This window comes from Triturus cristatus, chromosome 8 (genome assembly GCF_964204655.1).
Source record: "Triturus cristatus chromosome 8, aTriCri1.1, whole genome shotgun sequence".
Classification (NCBI taxonomy): Eukaryota; Metazoa; Chordata; class Amphibia; order Caudata; family Salamandridae; genus Triturus; species Triturus cristatus.
The window spans coordinates 1,315,872,407-1,315,895,699 of record NC_140591.1 but is presented as its reverse complement, the minus strand read 5'-3'; positions in this window follow the sequence as shown (position 1 = coordinate 1,315,895,699).

Sequence of the window (23,293 nt, the reverse complement as noted above, 5' to 3'; positions counted from 1 at the left end):
CCTTTAAATGAACTGGTCAAATATTTCAGAATATATATGCAATTAGGGAAGCACAAATAAAGCAATTGTTTTATAACTCTAATGTGTGATAGAAGCAAAGATTTTAATAGGGTCAAAACACTCAATACACATGGTGACAGGCAAATTAAATATTCACTGTAATGGAGTTTACACATGTTCTATGACTTCAGTGATCTAACATTGATGGCAGCACCCCCTACATGAGTATGTACCCTCTTGTGAAATTATTGTGCGTAAAGGCGGCATTGATCTCAGATACGTTCCCAGTAACAGTGTGTTTTTAAATTCACAAATTACTCTTTACCAGAGAACAAAAAAACAAAGAAGTCTAAATCGAAACAACATATCAATAATTTTGTGAAAAGTCTCGAGACAGAGAACAAAAGAGGCAAGAGGTTAAATTCACGTCCCTGAAAGACAGGGTCGCACATTAAGGGCCTCATTTATGAAAAGTGTTGCATTGCTGCGGTAAAACAGAGATGAAACACTTTTCACTGTGCTTTCCTTGCGTCATCATGGATGTGCCATATTTACTGTACGGTGCTCCATGTCGCAAGGATTGACAGATGCGTCAGGAATCCTGATATATTTGTCGGAGCTAAACTCATGCATTGCTGGAGTTGTGTCATAAGCATGACACAACTCCAGCAATGCATGGGGGAGGCCTATACCCATTGCCCTGCGTCACCCTTACACCTGCTATGAGGCAGGCGTAAGTTTTTGATGCAGTGGTGTCCTAGAAGTGGCGCAGTGTAATCTGATAGATTTCACAGCGCCACCTCTAGGAGGCTTTCTTGAAGGAGGAATGCCCACCCTGCATACATTTTACCTGACGCGGGTATAATGTGGCTCAGGGGTTTACAAAGCGATGCATCTGCCTAGATGCGGCACTTTGTAAATATTGTGCAACGTGGCGCATTATTTACACCACTGCTGCGTCACGAAAAGTGACACAATGGCAGCGCAAACGTGCAATAAAAAAGCCACTAAACTTTTAATAGGGTAAGAAGCAAAACTCACAGACAGTGGAATCTGGACTGCTAGTAGAACACTCCTGACATAAGATTAATATTACTATATCTAAACTGGTCTTTGATTTATAATTCTCTGAATGATGAAAGGCTGAGGCAACCTTACCATGAATGGAACCCGCAACATTAAGACCATGCCTGATTCTCAATTGTAATGGTGAAACTAATAGAGAACCCGTTTCCAAATGATATTTCATCACTAAAACCATCACAGAGATGAAATGCACTGACAATGTGAGGTATATGTTGCAATTATTCAAAACTTCAAAGTCTGAGACATAGAACATAGAACAAGTGAGGAAAACATGGTTCTTTTTAATGTTACAAGCATGGAAATCCAGCATGGAGGTGCTCTTTGTCAGACAGTGTAAGAAACTGCCTCTATATATACTACACCAAAATGAGGTATAGTGTGTATAGAGTCCAAGTGTCCCCAGAGGTAGGCAGAGGTTAAAGTTAGATAGAACCTTACTCTCTAATAGTGGTAGCTTGGTCGAGCAGTAAGGCAGTATCAGCGGACGGTGTTAAGCATTTGATGTACACACTCAGTCGGCAATGAATTCACACACTCAAGAACTGAACTCTAGGACAATTGTTTTTGTATAAAAATATACTGTTGTTTATTTTTAGAACCAAGCAAGCCTGGCACATGTCAGCATTAAATACTTTTCAGTAATAAGTTGCTGAATATAGAACAGCTTGAAAATGCAATATAAATTGTACTTTGTTTGATTTACAGGGGAGCAGTAGTATGCAACACTTAGCAAATGCAGTGCATTGAAATGAATCGGCTTTTACAGTAAATTGCAGGTAAGTTACTTTTCACATTACTTTTCTAACTCAGTGCTGGATACCTAGATTCAGCACTGGGACATTTCCTGCAAACAGGTGAGTTAACACGTTTTGGTTATTTGTGCGATTTTTAAAGAATATTTTTCGGTTTCAAAACACCACGCTTAGACACTTTTGGGAGAAAAAGTGTCAATGTTATCCTATGGGAGGAAAACAGGTTAACGGTTCACAGGTAAGTAAGCGACTGTGGGAGTTAAGGTTCTGGGGTTAGACTCAGGGGTCCCCCAGGGTCAGTGATGCACTGTTGTTGCGCCCTTAGTGGCACTAGGGCGGCCGAGTGTTTGAGGCCCAATGTTATCCCATGGGGGATAAGGGGCCTCCGGTTGATGGCTGCTGGCAAGCAGGCCACTGGGTTGTGGGAGCAAAGCTCCTAGCGTTAAGGTCAGGGTAAATGGGGAAACAAAGTAGCACAAAAGGTGCACTCTCAGCGGCACTGGGGCGGCCAGGTGCAGAGTGCTGTTTTGACGTCGGGGGCCCTGTTGTTTTCTATGGTGAACCTCCGGATTGCAAAGGCACTGCAGGCAGGGAGACGAAGGACTTCTGGGTGTGACCACTACTTGGAGAGGTAAGTTGGGCTAGGCACCGTCGGTTTGGGCACACAAGGCTGTGGGGCGTCGGGTGCAGGGGTGCCTTCTGGGGTCAGATCTTCTTACCAGATCCTGGTCGGGGTTAGGGGGGCCTTCTGGATTTAGGCTGCAGGCGTCGGCTGGAGGCTTGAAGCAGGTCAGGGGTCACCGGATCTTGGGTTAGGATCACCAGAGTGACCTCCTCGTGGTGTTTTTCCACTCGAGCTCAGGCCGGGTTCGGAGGGTGCAGAGTGGGCTGGATTCGCGGTCTCTAGCTGGCACCAGCAGCAGCAGTATGAACAAGTCCGGTGTTCACAGGAGTTTCCGTCTTTGAAGTGAAGGTAGGCAGGTCCTCCGGGGTTTTTGAGGTTGCTGGCTGCAGGACACACCGGGATTTCGCAGGAGCAGGTTCGAGGGGAGACAGGCCCGTAGGGCTGGGGCCAAGTCAGTGGGCGCTGTCCTCTTCTTAGCTCTGCACGGCTCTTCGTCCTTCTTCTTATCTTCTTTTCTTGTTGTTTCTGTATCTGCTTTCTTGGTTCAGGGCTGCCCCTAAATACTGTATTTAGGGGTGTTTTAGGGGTCTTGAGGTCAGTAGCCAACGGGCTACTGACCTTAGGATGACTACACCCTTGGTGTGCTCACCCCACGTGGAGGAGTGAGCACAATCCCTAGTCCTGGTTGGAGAGTACCTGCCATCTGCAAGATGGCGAGCATTGGAGAATGGGCTTCACCTCGCCACCCCCACCTGAGAGGTGGAGTTAGCAGAGGTGGGCACACCTCCTGGGCTGGCTAGTTTTTCCCGCCTGTCTTCCCGCCGAAAGGGAGGGGAGACAGGAAGGGGGCCTGATCCTGATAGCAGGAGAGGCTGGGGGTTGCATTACAAAGGCTGCCAGGCCTTTGAAGCTCCCCTGCCACAGATGGCTCTTCCTGGTCTGGAGGAGGTGTGAACACCTCTTCCCAGGAAAGGCTTTGTTTCTGGGCTCAGGGAGCATATACTCCCACCCCAGGGGTCCAGAAACATATCTCGTGGTGGCAGGCTGGTGTGTACCAGTCAGGGAACCCACCAGAGGCTGGTCGTTTTTCAGGGGGCATCTCAAAGATGCCCTCTGTGTGCATTTTTCATTAAATCCCACACTGGAATCAGTGTGGGTTTAATATGCTGAGAAGTTTGATACCAAACTTCTCAGTTTTCATTGTAGCCATTATGGTGCTGTGGAGTTCGTAATGACACGCTCCCAGCACTGTATACTCTTAATGGCAGCACCGCACTTACAATGTCTAAGAATGGACTTAAACACTGTAGGGGTACAGGGCTCATGCACCTGTACCCTCACCACTGGCATAGGGTACCCAGCTAGAGGGGTGACTGATCTATACCTAGGCAGTGGGTTGTAGGCATGGCACACAGGGATGTGTGCCATGTCGACTCTTCACTTTGCTCTGCTCCAAAACACGCAGCCTGCAAAGGCAGTGTGTGTGTGTAAAGGTACAGGGCCTCTAAGGGTGGCACAATAAGTGCTGCAGCCCTTAGAGGTCTTCCCTGGTCACAGTGCCCTGGGTACCTGTGGTACCATTTACCAGGGGCTGACCTGTGGCCAGAGTTGCCAATTGGGTTAGATTTGGGGAAATAACACAGGCCCTGGGAACCTGATTGGCAGGGACCCAGGGCACACCAAGAAAAAGTGCATCAGTAGTCTGGCAAAAAGTGGGGGGGTTACTGCAACAGAAACCCACTTTCCTACAGACAGCCCTTTGAAAAGTGTAGAATTAGATTTAGAGGAGGTTGCAAATAGGAATAGCCTTTTTGGTACAATGTCATTTTTTACCATCAATACTATGATCCTACTTTCCAGGATTCACTGAAATCTGGAGAGCGGATTTCACTCACTTGCTCTTACTCTTGATTTAAATCACCTGTTTGGCAAAGTCCTTCTTAAAACCTAATCTAGACCTAATGCTAAAGCCAGCACGTACACCAAGAACTGTACGCAAATCCAATAATTTAAATGCGCAAGATGTTGGGTGGCATTGGGAAAACTGGCATAGTTGTAGACATTATGAAACCTGGCCTGATGGTGTGCTACATACAGGAACATTATGAAAACTGGCCTGACTATGGTGAGTTCCATATTGGAGCATTGTGAAAACTGACAAGACTATGCTGTGGTGTAGACTGAAGTATTATGAAACCTGGTGGCCTGATGATGTGTTACAAACTAGAGTTTTGTGAAAACGGGCCTGTCAATGGTGTGTTACATATTGGGACATTGTGAGAACTGGCCTGACTGTGGTGTGTTGCATATGGAGCATTGTGAAAACTGGCTTGGCCATCGTGTTTCACATGCTAAGGTGCTTGTCCGTTTTGTGCCACACTCTCAACTGTATGTCCAGCGCAGATAGATACGGTCAGTAGGCTTGAATATGGAAAAAATGCTTCTCCCCAATGCAAGTTTGAACCATCAGAGTTTGCACCTGCGCAGGTGAGAGTGTGCAAAGGAAAAATGGAATTGCGGTTTTAAACCACTGCTCCATCATACACTGCCAGTAAAGTCGCAAGCATTTTTGAGAGGGGGGCGGGATCCCCCAGCATGCCCGTGCAGTGATTAACTACAACCACCTCTGGGGAGATACTTGTTATACCCCAAAGATCCCCTTGCACCTGTGCCATGAGCATCCACCCTAGGTACATTGACTGTGCAGCACCTTATATGTTGTGAAACATTCATAATCGATATCCTTTGTTACTTTAAAGTATCATTTTAATGTTTGGCAACAAAGCAAATATGCCTGGTGGACATCCAGCAACACAGCCTACACCTCCTAATAAAGCGTAGCCGTAGAACAACCATGCATAGCCCTGTAAAGAATAACTTTTTGTCTTTTAGAATAACACTGCATATAGCAATGCTGTAGTGCACTCATTAGAAAGAATGTGCCATTTTATGTGTTTGTTTGAGCTTTGTACATCTGCTAATCCTTCTAAAACACCCCACTGCGTGAAGTTACACTGTAATACTGAGCTATCAGCCTTCATACAATGACTCAATATTTAACAGTAGACATGTTAGGCACAAATAGACCCTAATGAGAGGCACTCTTGACAACTAAACAAAGCTCCTCACTTGTTTGCAGCCTGCCAGGTACCGGAGCGCGAGGTAGAAAATGGCTTCCAGATTATATCCACTCTGAGAAATCTCATTTTGTGAAGCTATATGAGAAGGACTCCGGTCACCAGTGTGACCCAATTGGCTTTGCGGGTTTATGACTTTGCTTTGCAGAAATGAAATTATTGGATATTACTGTCAACCAGTAAAATATGGTTGGGCACAAAATCTACTCAATCAGAAGTCTTCTTGGCCACTAATAAAAAAAAACATCAATTCCTATTTATAAAGTAATTTTATCAACATTCAACCTTTTTACCTTTCAGGCATTTTCCCAGGCACACACATTTCCTCTTTGGTGTACACATGCTTTTTTTTCTTTCTGTGCCACTTTAGCGGTTGATTAATTATTGATTTCTTCTCAAGCAATCCTCTTGAGTCACAGGACTCATGATACTGCAAAAAAGAACCAAAACGCATTATTGTATTAAAGCACAAACTGCCAGTGCAATATATAAAGTTGAACTAGTCTCCCCGATATTGTAATGGTGCCGGTGAAAATGACCCAACGAATTGAGCCTCTAGATGGGTAAATACATTTAAAAAAAAAATAATAATCACATTATGAAAACGATATAAACCTTCACAAGTGTTCTAGAACATAAGCTAAAATAAATGCAAGTTCTGAATGTCATTGTCCTTCATACTTGGTCATTGTGCTACACCGGGAAACAAATATTGTGTTTATTCCTCTTCATGAACTGGCTCTATGCAGATAATTATTGGTAGTGCGACATATTTGCTACCACATGGTTATAATTGCATCCTACTACTGTGTAAAGAAAGTATAAATAGGCATGTGAGGATGCATAATAATTAATCCCTACCGTTCTTACAAATTTTATTTTTATATATAGGAGTCATGGTTTAAAAATGCGACAAAATATTCATAATTGTTTTTTTTTTTTAAAAGAACGTTCCTCGTTTTACTTTTAGTTTAAAGGTAGCTGTGTTCAATTAAAAAAATATATTTATACATATATTTGTATATAAATATATTATTGACTGGCGGTCGCCAGTAGATAGTTATAGTTAGGATCGTGTTTCCATAGGAAATCCGCAACATTCTATTTGGAATAACTTTGGCCCCGATTGACGAATCCTCGCGAAATTTTCAAAATAGGTGGGGCGCTCCGCTCCTTCCCTGAAAGTCTCGGGGGGATTCGTCAAGCGGGGGCTGAGAAAAAGGGGGGGTCCCAAAACGCGTTTTCCCCATGCATTTTCCATAGGACCTTTAGTCCAAGCTACAGCCCGAGCGGCTGAACAGAATTACTTGAAATTTGGCAGAGAGGTAGTCCTCAGGTCATGGATGTGCCTTTTGCAGGTCTGGTGTAAATCTGTTCAGTATTTCCTGGGAAAATAGCATTTAAAAGCATATATATATCTATAAGCGCGCACCATGCGCGTACGGTAAACTTACCGTACGCGCACGATGCCGTTCACGAGCGCGATTCTGATTGGTTGTTAGATCTTAGTAAACATTCGAATCGGTCGAAACCAGGAAGTGTCGGCCGCCATTTTGTCTCTCGCAGTCTGAGGGGGTGAAAAACAAAGGTGAAGAACGTGAAAAGGGGGCAGGGTGGACAATTCCTGACCCCCTAGCCTTTGTCAGGGGGTCCCAGACGGAACCCCAAGGGCCAAAATTTCTTTTAATTTTTTTTCGAAAAATCGCGGAGTGCGCGTAGCGTGCGCGTACGGTAGAAACGGAAAAATTTCACGAAATGCGTAACGTGGGCGTGCGGTGCGCGAAGTGCACCGCACGCCCACAGCGCGCGCATACGGTACGCGCACAGTGAAAAACTTAAAAAAAAATAAATAAAAATACATAACTTAGCATTAAAAAAAACGTACAAATTCACTGAAAAAACCATAGGTTTCACACACGTTATAGTTAGGAATTAGCATTTAAAAAACCTTGCAAATTCACTTAAAAAACCATAGGTTTCACACATGTTATAGTTAGCTGGACATTTCACTCGTGAAAAACCATTGAAATTCCCCCGTTATAGTTAGTGCAGGCAACTATAACTCATGCGACCGCAATCCTCTGCTGATGACGTCAGATATTACATCACTGATGACATATGAGTCTTTCTGAAAAAAAAATATTTGTAATATATATATAGCTAAAAATTAATGGAAGAAGACATGGGTAAATAAGTGTCTAAATACAGTGATGTAATATCTGACGTCATCAGCAGAGGATTGCGGTCGCGTGAGTTATAGTTGCCTGCACTAACTATAACGGGGGAATTTCAATGGTTTTTCACGAGTGAAATGTCCAGCTAATTATAACATGTGTGAAATATATATATATATATATATTCACTGAAAAAACCATAGGTTTCACACATGTTATAGTTAGCGGAAATTTTACTGATAAAAAACCAATGAAATTCCCCCGTTATAGTTAGTGCAGGCAACTATAACTCACGCGACCGCAATCCTCTGCTGATGCTAATACTGTATTTAGACACTTATTTGCCCATGTCTTCTTCCATACATTTTTAGCTATACATATATTACAAATATTTTTTTTTCATAAAGACACATATGTCATCAGCAGAAGATTGCGGTCGCGTGAGTTATAGTTGCCTGCACTAACTATAACGGGGGAATTTCATTGGTTTTTTATCAGTAAAATTTCCGCTAACTATAACATGTGTGAAACCTATGGTTTTTTCAGTGAATTTGCAAGGTTTTTTAAATGCTAATTCCTAACTATAACGTGTGTGAAACCTATGGTTTTTTCAGTGAATTTGTACGGTTTTTTAAATGCTAAGTTACTTTACGCCATTCGTGGCGTGCGCGCCCACTTAACGCAGTTCGTTCCGTGCGCGCACGGTGCGCTTCGCGCACCGTGCGCTCATAGAGGAGATGGTGTGCACTTCACTGATGAAGGCAACAGAGTCTTCCTCTTGAACCTTAGACTCTGCATCGGTACTTACTTGTAGGTACCAAAAAACAAACAATAAACACAAGGGCTCTTTTTAGAGCCACCTTATATCTAAACACTTAAATGCGATTTTTTTTAAATTTGTTTAATAAAGTTTTTTTCCGGGTGCGCGCTGGGTGCGCGCACTCGGCGATATTTTTTAACAAAATATAAATCTTTTTTTTTGCCCTACAAGGTCCTACTTTGACCCCCTTACAATGCCTACTGAGTCAATTTCTACCCACTCTGCCCCCTTTTCAAGTTTTCCCCCTTTGTTTATCACCCCCTCTTTATGCGATAGACAAAATGGCGGCCGCCGCTTCCTGATTTCCACCGATTCGAATGTTTACTAAGATCTAACAACCAATCAGAATTGCGCTCGCGCACGGCGAGGTGCGCGCACCCAGCACGCACGGAGCGCGCTTACAGATATATATATTGATTTAAAGGCTATTTTCTCATAATCTACTGAACAGATTTACACCAAACCTACAAAAGGCACTTCCTTGACCTGAGGACTACCTCTCTGCCAAATTTCTAGTAATTCTGTTCAGCCGTTCGGGCTGTAGCTGTGTCTAAAGGTCCTATGGAAAAATGCATGGGAAAAACGCGTTTTGGGACCCCCCTTTTATCTCAGCCCCCGCTTGACGAATCCCCCCGAGACTTTCAGGGTAGGAGCGGAGCAGAGCGCCCCACCTATTTTGAAAAATTCGCAAGGATTCGTCGACCGGCGCCAAAGTTATTCAAAATAGAATGTTGCGGATTTCCTATGGAAACGTGGTCCTAACTATAACTACCTACTGGCGACCGCCAGTAGGTAATATATATATATATATATATATATATATATATATATATTTTTTTTTTTTTTTCAACCAAAAGACACTCGCACTCGGGAACCTTGAAAAGATTTATTTAGTTGACAGAGCCCAGTCTGTCACACCAACTCGTTTCAGCCTTGTTGTCCATGGAATTGCGTTATATAGTGTGCCTATGAGACATCTCTTGATGTATCCTTGTATTAACTGAGTGGTGTCAGAGGTGGACATAAAGTTCCTCGTCCAGATTCATCCCTTTCGGGTTCTAGGTTCGTAGTCTGATGATGCAACAACTTGAATCAATGTACATCCGCAGACTACGAACCAAGAACCCGAAAGGGATGAATCTGGACGAGGAACTTTATGTCCACCTCTGACACCACTCAGTTAATACAAGGATACATCAAGAGATGTCTCATGGGCACACTATATGACCCAATTCCATGGACTCAAACTGCATTTTGATTTTGGGACCTTTCATTTGATCATCGTTTTGACGTGCCCGCCTCCATTATTTAAACGTAGAAACTTAAATCCCCCGTATTGAGTACCAACTCTTGGGTCCTTTGACTCTCAACATTAGAACCGTCCTTTAAATTCAAGTTTGGTCACTTATACCAGTCAATGAGTTAATTAATTATTTAATTTTGCGTTTGGTTACTTATACCAACTAACCTGCCAATTATGCTGACAGTATTTCGCCGCTGTTTTGAAACCAATGTAATGAGTTGTTTTCCACTGTCACTAGGTGTTTGTTCTGTGTTTCTTTTAAAACAAAGTACTACAAATCCCAGAATCCCATGGGAGCTTTTTCAAACCCTGTACCACAGGAAATGTGTTAAAACAGTTACAGGAAGTAATCACACCTACCGTGAGCAAGGCCGACAAGGCTGAAACGCGTTGGTGTGACAGACTGGGCTCTGTCAACTAAATAAATCTTTTCAAGGTTCCCGAGTGCGAGTGTCTTTTGGTTGAAAATTGATTCCTGGCCATTGGCTTGGCACAACACTCGCACCCGCTGCTGAGCGATCCGGAATAAGCCACATTGCAAAAAAATAAATAAATAAATAAATATATTTAGGGTTTATGGATCCTATTATTTTCACAGAGTACCAATGAGATATGATTTGGAAATATCCATTATACAACAAATACCTCCCTCCACACATCAGTCCTCTCTTTCCCTTGCTGCACTACACATTTTTTCTATTTGTATTCAACAAACTTTATGTGTCCGCAATGCCGTTCTCGAGTGGAGAAATCTTTATTTTTAAGTCGAATGCTTTATTTGTATTCCCAAACGAATTATGGCTTCAGATTGGGTATAGTATATTTGATCAATTTAATTGTTGAGCAAATATCTACAGACGATTGTGTAGTTTACAGGACGGACTATATAGTCTTTCTTTCATTTTCACGCATAAGCATTTGATAACAGTATTAACTGATTTTGTCTCATTATTAATATATCTCTGCTTTAAATATATATATTTTTGCAAACTTAAGAATTTATGTTTAAATTCATGATTTATTGTATCTCAGAATGAATTACACATGAGATTTACGATGTATATATTTCCTCTATGTCTATGATGACGTATTTTGCTTTAAAATCGGCTTCGTGGAACTAACAGACAACTTGACAAAGGCCGTCCTACGGCTGAAACGCGTTGTTGTTTTTTTGTGAGCGATTAAATACACCTTGAAACGACGGTGTGCCGCCTCTTTACTATCTGTGGATCGAATCGTACTCATATATATATATATATATATATATATATATATATATATATATATATATATATATATATTATCTACTGGCGAGTTAGGACCCTGTTTCCATAGGAAATCCGCAACATTCTATTTGGAATAACTTTGGCGCCGGTCGACAAATGCTCGCGAACTTTTCAAAACTAATGGGGCGCTACGCTCCGCTCCTACCCTGAAAGTCTCGGGGGGATTCGTCAAGCGGGGGCTGAGAAAAAAGGGGGGTCCCAAAACGCGTTTTCCCCATGCATTTTTCCGTAGGACCTTTAGACACAGCTACAGCCCGAACGGCTGAACAGAATTACTTGAAATTTGGCAGAGAGGTAGTCCTCAGGTCAAGGAAGTGCCTTTTGTAGGTCTGGTGTAAATCTGTTCAGTAGGTCCTGAGAAAATAGCATTTAAATAAATATATATATCTGTAAGCGCGCTCCGTGCGCTTACCGTAAGCTTACCGTACGCGTACGGTGCCGTGCGCGAGCTCAATTCTGATTGGTGGTTACATGACTGTAAACATTCGAATCGGTTGAAATCAGGAAGTGTCGGCCGCCATTTTATGTCTCTCGCACTGAGAAACAAAGGTGGGGAACGTGAAACGGGGGCAACGAAGAGAGTTGCAGACCCCCTAGTGTTTGTCAGGGGGTCCAAGAAGGACCCAAAAGTACGAAAAATAAATTTAAACATTTTTAAAAAAAATCGCGGGGTACGCGTACGGTAAGCTTACCGTACGCGCACGGCAAAAAAAAATAAAAAAATAAAATAAAGAAGTAACAATCACATTTATTAAATAAATTAAAGGACCCACAAGGGAGAAAAAAACAAATGTTACTGCGTAAAAAAATGCGAGGCGCGCACGGCATGGACTGCGCAATGTGGGTGCTGGGTGTGCGAAGCCCACCGTGCGCCCACTGTGCGCGCACGGTGCGTGAAGCGCAGCGTGAGCGCAGGGTGTGCGCATAGTGAAAAACCAGAAAAAAAAATAAAAAATAAATACATAACTTACCATTTAAAAAACCGTACAAATTCACTGAAAAAACCATAGGTTTCACACACGTTATAGTTAGGAATTATCATTTACAAAACCTTGCAAATTCACTTAAAAAACCATAGGTTTCACACATGTTATAGTAAGCTGTACATTTCACTCGTAAAAAACCAATGAAATTCCACGTTATAGTTAGATCAGGTAACTATAACTTGCGCGACCGCAATCCACAATGTGTAATTTCAGATGTCATCATTGATGTCATGAGTGATGTCACTGACCATGTCATGAGTGATGTACTATGTGACGTCATCAGCAGTTTATTGTGGGCGCGCAAGTTATAGTTACCTGAACTAACTATAACGTGGAATTTCATTGTTTTTTTACGAGTGAAATGTACAGCTAACTATAACATGTGTGAAACCTATGGTTTTTTAAGTGAATTTGCAAGGTTTTGTAAATGATAATTCCTAACTATAACGTGTGTGAAACCTATGGTTTTTTCAGTGAATATATATATATATATATACATATATATATATACACACACAAATCGAACTGCTGATGTTAGTTGAACTGTCAAGTGTATGAAAATGATAACATTTTGAAACCTATATTGTTCTTGTCCTAACTAATTACAGATGATGGTGTTTGATATTTGCTTGATAAACGCTGGTTATGCCGAAGTCCAAATTATCATTTCCTGATTGATAAGAAAAAGGATAAAATCAATGACTTCAACAGTAAAGCTATGTGCAAAAATCTAGGTCCATTGTTAATATCTTTGGTCTCTGAAAGAAGAAATTGAGTATGGAGTGCTTGGGGTGAAAGCTCAGAGGAAATTATTATCAGGAGATGACCATGAATATTTGTACAAGAAATTCTGTTCTTAAAAATGGAAGATAAATTGGTAATGGAATAAAGCAGTTCTTTGTTTATTTTTGCGCTTGACATCCTTCACATCTGAAAGCAACAGTGAGAGAAATAGTTTTTCAATTCCCTTATCTTGAGTAATATTTTGTCTCAAATGTTTTCTTTCATGAAAGTTTGAGAATTTCACTTTTTAAGTTTACTGCATTTGAACAAATCAAGTGGGAATTTAAATATCAAGTATACTATAGACTCATCCGTTATATTGCCTAACTCCAGCAGGTCCGGACTAGGAACCAAAACCGGTCCTGGCAAATTGCTCAGCCGTTCCCTGGGGGTGGGAGGGGGGGTTGGTGATGCGGGCAAGCTGTTTGCTTGGGCCAGTTTCTGCCGATTTTGCTACTGGGGTGGATATTGCCAGCCCCGGTAACAAAAACGGCCCCCCAGGGGCCCAAACCCGGCTCACCCTGGCGGACCACCGGGGAAATGCCCAGCACCCGCCATGGCCAGTCCGGCCCTGAAATCCAGTGTAGCACAGGTATAGAATCTCACCTGCCTATGGTGTTCCCTCAGATTTATCTATCTGATATCCTGGCATTCAGCCTCTGCTAAAGCTTGGTGTTTCTGGTATTTGAACTGTGCACACTGGGGCACGGCTGTCCAGCCCACCGTGTTTATGTATTTAGCTTTTCAGTAAGGACACAGTACATGGAAAATACACCACGGGTATCGAAATTGAAATATCACTTGTGGACTACAGCACATGGTGTACCATCCACTAGGCTGACCAGGAAAACATGGCTTCAGGCCTAACTGCTGCAACTTTTTAAACCTGCAGGCATATCTGTCAAACTAGCAGGACAGGAAAGAACGCTACTTTTAAATATTAAATAAGGTACCCTTAATATCCACAAACTTCAGCCTTGCATGAGTGCTGCACTGCACAGCACTCGTCCAAAGTGGGTAAAGTGGTAAAGTTTGTATAGGTATCGTTTTTTTGTATAAGGTTACACTTCAGGTACAGACTCTATGCTAGACATGATACAGGTACATTTGAACTATGGTGCAAAGGTTTTTGCATGTCTCTAGGCCGCCTGACTGTGCGCCAGCAATAGGAAGAGAGCAGGACAATGCCATATTTTAGTAGCTATGTCACTCCCCTACTCTCTTGCACAACACAGAGCAGCACAGCAACTTTGGTTGGTGCATTGCGTTGCATAAGTTCTTAGTAAATCTACCACTTTAGTGTTGTCATATACCTGCAGTGCCTAGCTCAAAACGCAATTTTCACTGTGAAGTCTATAGCTGTTCCCATGAAAAAAACTGGTGTTCACATAAAATACTATTACTTTCTTTCAAATCTTTATTTCGATTCAAGGAATCATAAGAGAAATCATAAACATACAATCACAAAAAAAAACAAAATTACAATAATAAAAACATCTATAATCTAGAGTAGATACAGCAGCAGTTACAGGAGTATTTCAACATAAAAGAACCACAGAATGAAGAATTTTAAATTTCAATTCGATAAATAAATTCTTCTAATATTCCATGCAGCTGCTAGGTACTTGGTGATGGCAAATACGGTGGGGGGGGGATAAATCACTTTTCAGCAGCCTATAGGCATCTAAATGGTGCCTAAAACCCCAATTCCTACAAATAGGAATTATCCACTTTTTCCTAGACTTAGTGTACGAGGGACAAAAAAACAATAAATGAATATCGTCCTCTAGCTCGCAAGAGCAAGCAGGACAGTTTTTTAGAGTGGGCGGGTGCCATTTACTAGAGAGGGCTCTTATTGGGAGTGCATTATATCTCCATTGTAGAAATAATTTTCTCAAGGTGATAGGATTAATATCATCCAGCACTGTTTCCAGGTTGTAATAATCCTTCATAGTTAAGAAGGTGATGGTCATTGGTCCCAGTTTATCACTTACAAGGGATGCAGAGAGATTGTAGTTGTGATATAATGCAACCAATTCTTTGCGCGATATAGTTGCACAGGCCTCCAGAGGTTTTGTCCACAGGGTCAAAAGGCCCAACCCAGAAAGTTTGCCTTTGACGTACTTAAGCCATGGAATGTTGCATAGAGCTGGGTGTAGGTAGAGTTCCATAAGTTCGGAACGATAACTCAGGAGTTCAGGGGTTATCCAAAGGCGCCTCCAGAAAGTTAGGGGCTTCACACCAAGTTCCTCCTTTATTGGTCTCAAACCCATGTCGAGCCTTAGGGAAAGAAGCGGCGTACTTGTTGGAAGGGTAGCCAAGTTCCGTAAGAACTTGTTTTCTGTGGCGGTAATTTCCGGGGCACAATCAATGCCCCAGAGTTCGCCGCCATATGTTAAAGCCCCGCGTGCCTGCATTTTATAGATTTCCAGAGGAGGACCCATAGGATGGGTCATGGATTGATTCCATAGTTTCAGAATGCCCCCCACCCTTTGAGTTAGCTTTAGGTTAGATTTTATCTGATGATGGGACCAAGACATTTTTTCATTCAAAGTTAGTCCCAGATACTCGAAAGTATGGACTCTCTCTAGGCTAATGCCATTTATGGTGGGTTTAGGGCGAAGAGACCTAGGGGGATTAAAGATCATGAATTTTGTCTTTGCCGTATTGATCTCTAGCCCCCGATCAATACAGAAAGAGACAAAACCGTCTAAGACTCGTTGGAGCCCCATAGGGGTCTTAGATAGGAGCAGGGTGTCGTCAGCGAACATAATGGCAGAAATGCCAATGCCCGCAAGCCGTGGAGCATCTCTATTTGGCACATCGTTTAGATGAGAAATAAGACCATTTACGTAAAGACAAAACAGCGTGGGGGCCAAGACGCAACCCTGCCGTACCCCTCTTTCGACAGGGAAGCTAGCTGATAGGCTACCATCTCTACCACATCTTACCTTCGCATAATTATTAGTATGAAGGCGGACTAATATGTGCAGAAGAGGACCCGGAAGGCCTAAGTCTTGTAACACAGTCCACAGTTTCGTGCGTGGGACTAAGTCGAAGGCCACACGCAGGTCAACAAAGACTGTGTAAAGGGAACCCCTGTCTATCTTTACTGTTTTCCAAAAGAGCATGCATAATCTAAAGATCTGGTCAGTTGTAGAGACGCTCTTTCTGAAACCAGCCTGGTAGTTGCTCAGAATCCCAGAAGTCTCTGTCCAATCCATAATACGGTTCAGGATCAGCCTCGAGAAGAGTTTCTGGGCGACATCTATCAGACTGATAGGCCTATACTTTCCAGGCAACAAGGGGGACCCTTTTTTGAAAATAGGCACAACTTCAGCACCGAGCCAGGTAGGAGGGACAGGGAAACCATCAAGAATTGCGTTAAATAATAATGTAAGATAAGGTACCCAGACTCTTGGTTCATGTTTGTACAGGTCTCCTGGGACCCCATCCAATCCGGGTGCCTTACCTGGAGGGAGCAAAGAAATTGCGAGTTGAATCTCACTCAGCGTGAAATTTATCTGATCCTGACCAGGTGCGGCATATAATGGGGCCTCCGAAGCAATTGATAACCCCTTATAGAGAGAGCTGAAGTGACTTTCCCAAACTTCAGGAGCAATATTTGTTTTTGGAATTGCAGGATTTTCTACTATTACTACTAAATCAAGTTTGGGATGAACTACATAATGTTTTTTTTAATATAAAAATGGAATTTACTGGCAAAGTCAGATTTGATAAATATTTTACAAAAGTAACTGCAAAGGTGTACTTTGACTATCTGAACCTCCAGTAGGCTTATCAGCATTAGCTTGCTAGCAGCTGGCTCCTGTCAGTGCTTTCACTAAATGAAAACCTCTCCCAGAGCAGAAACAATAGCACATGCCTTTTGACAGAAAGAACCTGAGGTCCTGAGAGTGTTAGAAGAGACCAAGAGAAACTACTCCAGAATGTTTAAAAAGTTGGGGCTTAGAAAAAATGTGGACTTCCAAGACCTCCGGTGCATCAGCAGAACATCACAGCAAAGGTGTCTGATTTCGAGAGAAATTCTTTGGATACAGATTCAGGCTTGCCCTGCTGGAGGATTTTAAACTCTGTAAAAAAAACAGACTTAGTCCAAAAGTTGATATGAGTCCAAAAGTTGATATGATGGCCACTGTGCTGGAGCAGAGGGCCAGTGTACATATGTGTTCTCTTCTACTGCCAAGTTTGGACATCAAGGCCCCTACAGTTGAGATGTATTGTCCAGGGTATCTCTTTCATATTGTAGCTCCACTTTAATAGCGTATGTTATGTCCTTTAAAAACAGCCCCCAGCATCCTTTGGGATCTATATTTAAGACATCTTCTTTGGGATAAGATTTATTTTGATGGTCCTTTAATGTTACTAAGTACTTAAACTTTAGAAATTGTAAGGCTTGATATGGTACTTGGGGAGTCAGTTATCTTTAATCTGGCAGATCCCTAAGTAGTCTGCCACTGAACCAACTCTCAGACCATGACCTCCACAATTCTACATGTGTATAACCATTAAAAAGAATTGATCAAACATTTTGCATGTTAGCCTACGTGGACCAATCAAGGTAAAAATGTATTTTTGACATTTATTCCCAGGTGTATATCACCATTACAAGTATTAGATGCACAAAACAAGAGCCATGACTTCTGGCAGGTCATAGGGATGGTCTTAATGCCCCTTTAGGGACCAAAGTGTAAAAGCTATGTGTCAGCAGAGGGTGGCCTCATGACCAGGTTAAATGGTCTCTCCCAGTTTAAAACACATACAGCCTTGTAGGCTTTGCTTTCTTTTTCTATGCTGTGAACCTGGCTATAATGAGGCAGGTATGATCTCCATAATGGTTTCATCTTTATCCGTTGTGTGCCACTGACACTTGCTGTGTGTATTATGTAATTGTCACCTGTCTTTGAGTTGTCGTGGTTCATTTAGTTTTAGAGTTTCAGAAGAACCTATTTTCCCTTTAAATTGCATTTATTATGGTTTTGTTTTAGATTACTTTTATTTTTTTGTAATAGCGATTCTTTCTAACGTTAATTTTTTGGAGATATATTAAAACACTTGGGGCCATATTATACATGCGGCACATTTTCTTTCATTGCATTGGGTGCACCTTTTTAAAGAAGGAAAATGCGCCGTATTATGATAAATGTGCTGCCCCCAGAGCAGCCTGCAAATAAGCGCTGCCCTGGTGGCAGCACATTCATGTGAAAAATGGGGCGGCTGCTTGAAGCTGCTCCGTGTTTTCGCAGTGTTATGAAGGGGGAATAGAGATTCCCTTGCAGGCGGATGAAGTGAGTGACTGCACCCGCCTGCAAGGGGATGTCTAGGGGGTCTATGGGATCCCCTTTCCAACCGCCAGAGGGCTGCCATCAGGGGGGCACTGGCAGAGCAACCAATTGAGAGCTTCTTTGCCTCTGTGCCTGCTTCCGTAATACGGTGGGCATGCGGATTAATTTTATGTTATGTTATGTTTATGTTATGTTTCAATCAGTTGCAATTATTTGTAGTTTTGTAAAGTGTTTTTACATTTTTCTTTTTTTATATCAAATGTATTATGAAATTATTAAAAGTGAATATTAATCACAATTTATTATTAATGTTTTATGAGTGAAAAAAATAGATGTCAAGTAAACACCAATGCTTATGGTTATTAGTTTAGTTCCTCACCTCCGTTGAATGCTATGGGTTTGGGCTCCAGTACCAGTGGTGGCCATATATGGTGAATTAATTACTCAAACCTAAACTGGCATGCATTTAAGCCTATTTTAAAGCTGTAAGGGCTTTAGTAAATTTAGAAGTGTATTTTGTGAATGGTAATGGTCCTATTTATTTGTGAGTGTGTTTTTGTATTAGTGCATTCCTTCCTTCACCCTCCTCAATTTTCTATAAACTGTTCATATTTTGCAGTAAGTATTCCCCATTTTACAACCAGTCTCACTTGTGCCTCCCACTTTTACTACTAAGGGGCTGATTATGAGTTACGTAATACTGTGGTCATGGTAAATTTGTTTGCAATTGTACCATTACCAAGCCATACATTTGCCCCAGGTGCAATGCAATTACAAGTATAATCCCCTGAAATGGGGAATTACCATGTGAGATTGATTGTTCTTGTTAACAAACCATGTGGAATTCCTAGATCTGTGGGGTTTAATGCTTATATTTACCACCTCCTCTGTACAAGTTGTGACTGTATTTAAGGACTACTGAGAGAGGAGCTTCAGCTCCACAGATATGTTGGTTACATTGAGTCAGGCGCGCAAGTCCCATTGTGCTCAAAGGGCTTCAGCACCCCCGTCGTGTGTGTCAGCCCGGGCTGAGACAGCTTCCTGGACACACAAACCGCCACACCTGAGTACTTGACAGGTCTTTAAAAGACCATTTGCTTGTTAATAAGGATTTGCTGTTTTTTCGCCCCTTCTTTGAGCCTCTGCATCTCCACTCTGCCTATGCCGGAAGAATTAGCCCTCCCCAAAAAATTTGTCTAGTTGCGCCTCTGCCTTGAGTACAGACTTTGATTGGGAAGTTGTTCTATGCTTACACTGAAAAAAGTGGTTGCTACACTCCAACAACTGCATATGTGTATTTCCTCGCTTGCAAAAGGGCAAGCTTAGGATATGCCCAAACAGCCGCACTTATGGGAGCACTTGAAGGAAACTCTCTGCCGCACCATGAGAAGGTGTTGCACAGGCCTGAAATTAATGACTGTAATATTACTGTGCACCAGTAGGAAATGAGCTCAGTACATTAATTTCAATGGATGTCCTTCTGTGTCGACAGATGAAGCACTGATGCCAAGTGGCACTGTGGTGCCTCGGCATGTCTTGTTCCTGCTACTTGCTAGGCTAATATACCAGAGGGACTGGCTGACATTTCTGATGGGTTCAAGGAGCCTGTCAATCAGATCGTATTCCCTACACTAGGGACGGTGCCTGCTCGGGCGCGGCCGTAGAGATTATGATGTCCCTCTCCGAGAACCTTTTCATGGCAGTCCGTCTGCCATAGAAAGGCTGTCAGAAAGGGACTTTGGGGGCCACTAGCAGGGTCCCCGTCCCCCGTGGGCCTCCGTAATAAATCCTGGGGAACCTGTGCTGCCCCCTAAACATCCATGCCCTGTGTGCCAAGCACCACATGGTGCCTGGCACACATGGCATGGATGTTTCAAAACATCCCTTTTTCCATAGTGGCTTGTGCTGCTATGGGAATTCTATGGGAATTCACAAGGGCATCTTATCGAGCCCATTATCGCCGCTTTAGCGGCAGTTTCCTGCTGCTAAAGCGGCGATAATGTTATTGCCGTTCCTTGATAATATGGCCCCTAATTCCCTCATCCGTGGGTAATATGTGAATATTACAGCTTCTAAAGTTGCATTGCAAAGTCTTGGCATTTCCTCAATGCAGTGGGTGTTTTTATAGCACCTGCTTTCGTGGTGCTTAGAACTGGCATACTTAATCACAGGCACAATTATGCATACAAACCATTGTGCAAAAGAAGGCACAACTTAAGCATTTGTTTTTCTTATGGCATTTTAATAATTTTGCGGGAATGCTATCAACAATGCTCAGCTCTTTCCCACATGTCCTTGCTAAAGTACATGGCATTTGTATATTTGCCCAACATTTTCAATGTCTGCTTGCGTTTCACACTTCTTTTAAATATAAGTGCCAGCACAACGTGAGTGAAGTGTCTGGATGAAGGAAGGGCGAGCATGCACCAGCAGGAGTGGACTGGGGTACACCTGTGTGAGTGCATGGTGAAAGCTGTGCCCGTTTGAACGACGGGTGAATCATATTACAGCCAGACCTAGTGGCATTGCCAATGCTTGTTTATTTATCGCAAATGCAAAAAGTGTCCTGTGGGAGGCAGGAGATGGTCATTCATTTTTTGTTTCCACTATGCTATTTAAGTGGGAGTTAAACGTTGTATTCAAGCAACCAGTGCATGAATCTGGCCTAACTTTAGCCAATGTTTATTTAAAAACGTGAACAGAACTGGAGAAACAGCTGTAAGTGCAGTCGTAGCCTATTGTTTATTCACATATCATACCCTAGCAGTTTAGCAATTGACCTTGTTTTTAAGACAGATGGAGACATTTTGAGATAGAGATTATGGTGTTTAAGCATTCCCTTCTCAGCAAATGTAAATCATTTTCCTAATTAGGCTTCCTAAAAATAACAAGAAAGAACAGATTCTAATGTCTGCAATTTAGAGCAAAACACTGCCAGATGGTAAAGGGTGCCATCCACCAAGGTTTCTGCTTACTAAATATTTTCTCCTTATCAGTTTGAAAAAATGTCGAGGCTTGTCAAGGTTTCCTGGGCTGTTGTTCATATGAGAAGGAGTGAGAAGCAGATACGTCCGAGGACTAGGAAAAAACGGCAATGTCTAAATAAATCACTTTTGCATATGCTTTTCCACTTCTGATTGAACATCTAACATAAACCATGGTTTATATAAAGACTGGGAAAATAATACGGTGGCCACACTTACCTTCGCGGTTTGTGACGTTGTTCAGACGCAATGTTCACGCACGTTTTCAGGCTTAAAAGCAAATATAATTTCGCAATTTTTGCCAGCTCCTTTATGAATTAATATATTCAATTGTTTAAGAAAAAATAAGTTAGTAAATATGGCTGACTGTATGAAACGTTCTGAAAATACTACATTACAAAGATGCGTTAATCTCTTAAGGGAATATCTTCACAACCTCCAATAACATTCCTGGAACTGATCTTGAAAGAAGTTGCAAAATGATGGTGAACCGCTACAAAGGGCCCTGAGAAACACAGCCTTCTGATGGTGAACCTAGGAAGCGCCACCTATGCCAGGGGCCACTTTGTCTTCGCAGAAAAAATGTCCTAAGGGTCCTTATCTCTCTGCTGAAAATTATTTGACAATTCCCCAACAGTTGTAAATCTCTTCCATCTGTAAGTTTAAACCTTTTTTTAGGTTTGCCATTTGCCATCAAGCCCTCTTTGTATAATTGTAGCATCCCCACGTGCGGGCATGCATAGTGATTGTAGCTGCTGCTGAAAGGAGATGAAGGCAGCCTTCAAAATGGCGATTGAACATCACCTCCCAGCTCAAGAGATACTCTCATTCCCTTTAGGAACTTTAATTTCCATTGATAAATGTTAATATGTCAGTGAAGAATCGGGTGACTAAACAGGAATAATGGATTGTCTTTTAAAGTGCACCTGTAATGCAATAAGCTTACCACGGTGGTTACAAAAAGTAGACAGAGAAAGACTGAGTTCAATAAAGGTTGAAGAAATGGTGAGTAAGGGGTTAATCTTTGCTCATTGGAGCACTGCCAATCAGGAGCACATGAGTCGTTTGCACTACTCCAAATAGTTACTTAGCATAAAATGAATACATATTTACTGCATTATCATGTCCGTATAGCCATGAGAACTGTTAGAACTGGCATCCTTGGTGGTTTCCCCAGACTTTTTCCCTTCTGACCTCCTGTTTTGCTGACTTCATTTTTGCTGGCTTTAAAATTCTGGGCACTTTACCACTGCTAACCAGTGCTAAAGTGCATATGCTCAGTACTCAAAACATGGTAACAGTCGCTTATCCACAATTGACATATTTAATGTACTTATAAGTCCCTAATAAAGTACACTGTATGTGACCAGGGTCTGTCAATTAAATGTTACTAGACGGCCTGCAGCACTGATTGTGCCACCCACTTGCGTAGACCTTTAAACATGACTCAGACCTGTCACTGCAGAGCCTGTGTGTGCAGTTTTGAACTGCCATTTTGACCTGGCAAGTTAACCTAATTGCTTGGCCCAAACCTTCCCTTTAATTACATACACGTCACACTTAAGGTAGGCCCTAGGCAGCCCTATGGGCAGGGTGCAGTGTATTTAAAGGTAGGACATGTACTTTTGAGTTTTACATGTCCTGGGAGAGAAAAACTATCAAATTTGTTTTCACTACTGCAAGGCCTATCTCTTCCATAGGTTAACATTAGGATTGCCTTAAAACATCTTTTATGAGTAATTTACAATTGGGAGAAGATAGAGATTGGGAGTTTGGTGACACTGGACTCACAATTTAAAATCCCAACTTATGGTAAAGTCGGATTTTAACTTACAAGTCTGAAAATGGCACTTTAACCATTCTGTGCCCTTACCTGTCTCTGAATAAACATCGGAGTTGGGTGACAGCTGGATATGTGCATTCCCTCTAGACAGTTGCACAAAGGGAGCTGGGTGTGATAGTTACACCCTGGTGGCCCATTACCAGGCTGATAGACCTTCCTGAGGAAGATTGGGAGGGAGGAGCTGTTACTTGCACCTGAGTTGGGCTGT